Here is a 6,000-nt window from a genome sequence, read left to right on the forward strand (position 1 = left end):
AAGCGCTTCTGAAAGACTATGTCTCGGTCATCCATTTCTCAAACACCTTGTAGTGCGAGAATCCCAACAGAGGAGATCGAGTCTTGTGGGGAAAAGTGCGCAAACCTCTGCAGAGTGTATAAACTAATCATGATTAGCCGTGTCCCCGGTTATGGACATCTTGAGTATCTAGTACTTGGTTTATCATGTGAATCTCATCATGTTACTCTAATTAATTTTGTTGGGTTTTAGTGATGATGCATAATTGGGATTGAGAGCGTGTCTACACTCTCAATGTTTAACAACTACCATGATAGTTAAATAAAATTTATTCCTTTGCAGTAGGGAAAAATTGGCTTTACGCAAAACTGTAACCATAGAGCTTTCCACCAGCCAAATATGCATATAGAATAGCCTTATTCCTTCATTGCTCTCTATGTGTTACATTGCCAGCATATTCCATGTGCTGACCCGTTTCAGGCTGCAACGTTCATGTTGTAGACTTTTCAGACCACGAGTAAGGTGCTTTTAGGTCATGGTTCTATACTCAGTGATGCCGTTGGAGTTGATGGACTCACTTATCTTCCAAGCCTTCCACTGTTATCGCTGTTAGATGGCCTTAAGCCATATTTATTGTAATAAGTTCTCTTTTGAGACACTCGGTGTAATAAGTGTGTGATTGCTACTCTGTTATAAATCCTTCAAGTACTGTGTGGTGTCAGCATTACTGATCCAGGGATGACACCTGAGCACAGAGATTGGACCGTTTGAGGTCTGGTCGCTACAAGATTGTATCAAAGCACACGCTGACTGTAGGACACGACCATTAAGCTAAAGCCCTAGATCACTACTCACTATCTTCTCATTCTGACTTCTCATCTTTTCTACTCTTTTAGGATGGTGGATGCAAGGAACAAGTTCACGCAACCGGATGAAGATACGCCCTTTGGACGTCACTTGAAGGAAGTCACTAGATACCTGAACATAGGAGTACCAAGCTTCACCGGAACCTACAACGCCAGTTTACTTGAATAGGAGCACTGGATGATTCAAGTTCCAGTTCCAGGAAGGACGTTCATGCCAGTCACTGAGCCCATAGAGTTTTCCTTTGATGCACCAACATGGAGTCTAGGAAAGAGCATGGCAGCTCACATCGCCATGGGACGCATTGGAGATGTTTACCGCAATGATCTCAAGGATACCATCTACCAGATTTGTGGGTGCCGAGATGAGCACTGGGAGATGATCAGCACCAGGAAGGATAGGTCAATTGCAGCTTTTATCTAGGAGTTAAACTAGCACATTCAATGTCAGGAGAACCAGATGTGCGCCGACATGATAGATCTGAAGAAGGCGAGGACAGGAATCAAGGAATTGGAGGAAGAACTCAAGGCTACACGTGAAGATTATGAAGAGGAAATCGAAGTATTAGTGGAGAAGAACGACGATCTGATCAAGAAGATTGGAATATTTATGGGAGGCCCTACACCAGTCGAAGAAGACAAAGAACCCAAGGAGATTCGCCCGGAAGACAACATCATCATCGATGACACTGACTCGGATCCAGATGATAGCGATGATGACTATGTTGATGAAGCTGGAGCAGATATCATGTAGTCTGCAACCGAAGAATATTTCTAGTAGACCACCCCAACAGTAGTAGTAGTCCACCATGTAAATATAGTAGTCCGAGCACTTTTGCGATAGTTAGATCGATTGTATGCCCTTGTTTGATTGAATGAAGTGAATTGTTTGCTTTTGCCTCATGTGCATATGGGTAGTGTTTTCTCTTTAGACCCCTCTCTATTCTTAAATCTCATCTTTTCTAAACCCTCAGATGCCTCCGAGACGTGACCCTAGATTTACGTTCCCACCGGAGCTCACTCAGTTGATCCAACAACAGAACACATTGATGCAGTTGCTAGTCCAGAATCAGAATCAAGGGAATAACAAAAACAACCCACTACCACCACCACCTGTTGATCACTTAGGCTGAATCAGCCGGTGTTTTCCAGTAGCACCGAGCCGATAGTAGAAGATGATTGGCTCTGCAAGACAGCAAGGGAGTTGACCACGGTAGGATGCATAGATGCGGAAGAGGTGAAGTTTGCTGTACATCAGCTTGAAGGACCCGCAGCATCATGGTGGGAGAATTTCACCGCCACTTTCCCTGTCGACACTATCACATGGGACCAGTTTCAGCAGGCTTTCCGTACTGCCCATGTTTCAACAGGAGATATGGCCATGAAGAAGCGAGAGTTTCGCAACTTGCGCCAAGGAGGACGGATAGTTGGCCAGTATGTGGAGGACTTTAGTAAGCTAGCACGTTATGCCCCAGATGACGTTGCTACGAATGCAGCTAAGCAGGAGAAGTTTCTGGAAGGACTGAATGATGAGTTGAGCATGCAGTTGATGGTAGCAACTTTCAACAACTACCAGGAGTTGGTAGATCGTGCTCTCATGATTGAAGGGAAGCAGCAGCAGATTGAGAACCGCAAGAGGAAGTATGGAGAAGGGAAGTACCATTCAGGAGCTCAGCAGAAGCCATGTTTTACCCCTAGACCAGGGGGACATTTTCAGCATACCCATGGAGGAGGTAGCTCGCACAATCACAATGGCACCAAGAATGGTAATGGGAATGGAGGAAGCAACGGCCAGAACCGTACCAACCCATCAACCCCAGACAAGAGAGACCTGAGCCAAGTCACTTGCTTTAAGTGCTAGAAGACCGGACATTATGCCAATGAATGTCCTGAATCCCAGAATGGAAATGGCAATGTAAGCTCTGGGAAGAAGCTGAACCCTTTCAACAGGGGACAAGTGAACCACGTTAACGTGGAGGAGGTTGAAGAGCAGCCGGATGCAGTAATCGGTAAGTTTTTGGTTAAGTCATTTACTACACTCGTTCTTTTCGATACTGGTGCATCGCATTCATACATATCAAGGGGATTTGTGGATAAGTATAACCTGCCCACCAAAGTTCTTAGAACACCTATGTTAGTAAGCTCACCCGGAGCGGAGTATATGGCTAGCCAAGGATGTTTTCAAGTGCCATTGAGTATAGGTAGGCATGTGTTTCCCTCGGATTTGATCATTTTGGAATCACAAGGTTTGGATGTAATCCTGGGTATGGATTGGCTGTCGATGTATGGAGGAAACATCGATTGCACCAGTAAGTCAATTTTGCTTACCACCCTAGAAGGAAGAAGGATCAAGTATGTATCCCGGCATGTGCCGAAGAGGACTCAAGTAAATTTCTTAACAGGAGTTGTTCAGGAGGAAGTACCAGCAGTGAAGGATTTCCCTGATGTATTTCCAGAAGAGTTGCCAGGCATGCCACCGGATAGAGACATTGAGTTTTTAATTGAGCTTTTGCCAGGCACAGGGCCAATATCTAAGAGACCATACAGGATGCCCGCAAAAGATTTGGTAGAGATTAATAAACAGATTAAGGAGTTACTGGATAAAGGTTATATTCACCCAAGTTCTTCACCTTGGGGATCGCCAGTACTTCTAGTGGAGAAGAAGGATGGATCATTAAGGATGGTTGTTGATTATCGAGGATTGAATGAAGTAACCATCAAGAACAAGTACCCACTACCGATGATCAATGATCTGTTTGATCGATTGCAAGGAGCTAAGATATTTTCCAAGATCGATCTGCGATCAGGATACCATCAGCTGAAGATTCGAGAACAGGATATACCTAAGACGGCTTTTACCACCAGGTATGGGCTGTACGAGTATATCGTTATGTCATTTGGCCTGACTAATGCCCCTGCATATTTTATGAACATGATGAACAAAGTGTTTATGGAATTTTTGGATAAGTTCGTCGTGGTGTTCATTGATGATATCCCGGTTTACTCGAAAAATGAAGAGGAGCATAAGGAGCATTTGCGTTTGGTACTTGGTAAGCTCAGAGAACATCAGTTATATGCCAAGTTTAGCAAATGTGAGTTTTGATTGAAGGAAGTTGGATTTCTCGGACACGTTATACCTGGAGAAGGTATAGCAGTAGATCCCACCAAGGTTGACACTGTGACAAATTGGGTAGCGCCAACAACAGTTGGAGAGATCCGGAGTTTTCTTGGACTCGCAGGATACTACCGGAAGTTTATTGAAAATTTCTCGAAGATTGCAAAGCCTATGATGGAGTTGTTTGTAATGCCCGGATGATCATGCTATAGTAATCCCATGCTAATCATGCCATGACACCTCGGTTACTATTGCTAACCTCGCAATGATTCGAAAACGTTTCAAATTTAAATTCTAAATAAGTCAAACGACAAAAGTTTTCAAAATATTAAACAAAAATGTTCGGTGTGTGACAAATATTGCTAGGGTAATTATCCTAAAGAAAACACATTTTTATAAAATGCCTAAATGACTTAAAATGAAATAAAACAGAAGGAAAATAAATAAAAGAAAGAAAATGCAAAAGGGAAAAACAAACAGAAAAGAAAAAAAAGGAGGAGAAAGCCCCGCCGGCCCCTTGGGCTTCGGCCCATCAGGCCACAACCGATTCGGCCGACCCACCCCGCCACGCCCTTATCCCCCCACTCTCCCCCACAACCCACCGACACTCCCCCCACTCTCCAAAATATCTCCCCCCTCTCCCCCCGACTGGATCGGGATCGAGGGAGGAGACCACCGACGCCGCCGCCTAGTCCTCGACCTCGCCGACGCCTCCTCCTCGCCCTCCTCACGCCCCACTGCCCTGCTCCCTAATTCCCCTCGTGAGCCCCCCCTTTCCTAGTCTCTCGCTCATCCCTGCATCGCCGCGCCCTGTCCCGCCCGGCGTGCCCCCCCGCGCGTGCACGCCCGAACCTCGCCTCGCTCTACCGCTTCACTCGCCACGGCCTCGTCTCGCGCAGGCGCGTGCTAGCGTCCGACGCGGCCACCACCCGCACCTCCCTCGCCGCAATCCGCCTCCCTACGCTGGCCGCTCGCCGCGGCTCGCATCGCCGTGCCCGCACCGGCCACGGCCTCGCCTAGCGCCCGCTCACCGTGCCCCCGCTCCCTCCCACGCGCTCACCCCGCGCCCCGCACACTCCTGCCGCCCTTGCCACGTGCACCGCCCGCGCACCGCATCCCCTTCCCCTGCTTTGCTGCGGCCTCGCCGGCCTGCGCCAGCCTCCACTCCTCCCCTGACCTTGCGCGGCCCCGTCGCACGCACGCGCGCGCACCGCCTGCTACCCCATCGTGCTCCCCCGCAGCCTTGCCGAGCCCGCTGCTCCGCCTCCGCGCGCCTCACCATCTGCTCCCGCTCCATTCCGCCCCTGGCCGTGTGCAGCCCGCGCGCTGGCTACGCCCAGCGCGTCGCCCGCCCCTGCCCACTGCCGCGCTCGGCCACTGTGGCCGGCTGACCTCGCCCACAACGGCGCCCCCTGGCCGCAATGTCGCCCCGATGCCCCCTGCCTCCACCTGCTGCCGAGCCTCCCCGGCTCCGCCCCCGCACCTCCGCGGCTCGCCCCTCCTCTTGCGCCAGCCTCTACTCCGCTGCCAAACCCCCATGCATCATCACCACCCACCGGCGAGCGCGTGCCCTGGCCTCGCCGTGCCTCCACCCGTTGGCCGCGCCTGTGGCAGCGGGCGGGCACCCGTTACGCCATACGGGCGGCGCCCGACGCCCGCTACAGCCCATAACCCGCAAGCCCCCCCTGGGGCCTATGACAGTCGGCCCCCATGCCCAGAATGTTAAAAAAAAGGTTTAAAAATGAATAATAAATAAATAAATTAATTAACTTAACTAATCTTGATTAATTAAACTAAACAGTTAATTAAACTAATTAATTGTGATTAGATTAACCTAATCAATTAACTAAACCCTAATTAACCTAATAGAGTATGACAGGTGGGTCACACTGGACCCACGCGTCAGTTTGACCCAATCAACCCCTGTTGACTGCTGACGTCAGCATGACATCATGCTGATATCATAAATCCAATTTCAAATAAAATTAAATAATTAATCAAATTCTAGAAATTGATAAAATCTTTAGAAAATCATATATTTTA

The 6,000-nt window shown here is 48.7% G+C and overlaps 1 pseudogene; it reads right to left on the reverse strand.

Moving 5' to 3' along the window:
* The window catches only part of LOC123129567 (O-fucosyltransferase 9-like), a 40,962-nt pseudogene extending 35,708 nt beyond the window's left edge, over positions 1-5,254 (reverse strand).
* Positions 5,255-6,000: the final 746 nt, after the last annotated feature.

The sequence above is a fragment of the Triticum aestivum genome, chromosome 6A (genome assembly GCF_018294505.1).
Source record: "Triticum aestivum cultivar Chinese Spring chromosome 6A, IWGSC CS RefSeq v2.1, whole genome shotgun sequence".
Classification (NCBI taxonomy): domain Eukaryota; kingdom Viridiplantae; phylum Streptophyta; class Magnoliopsida; order Poales; family Poaceae; genus Triticum; species Triticum aestivum.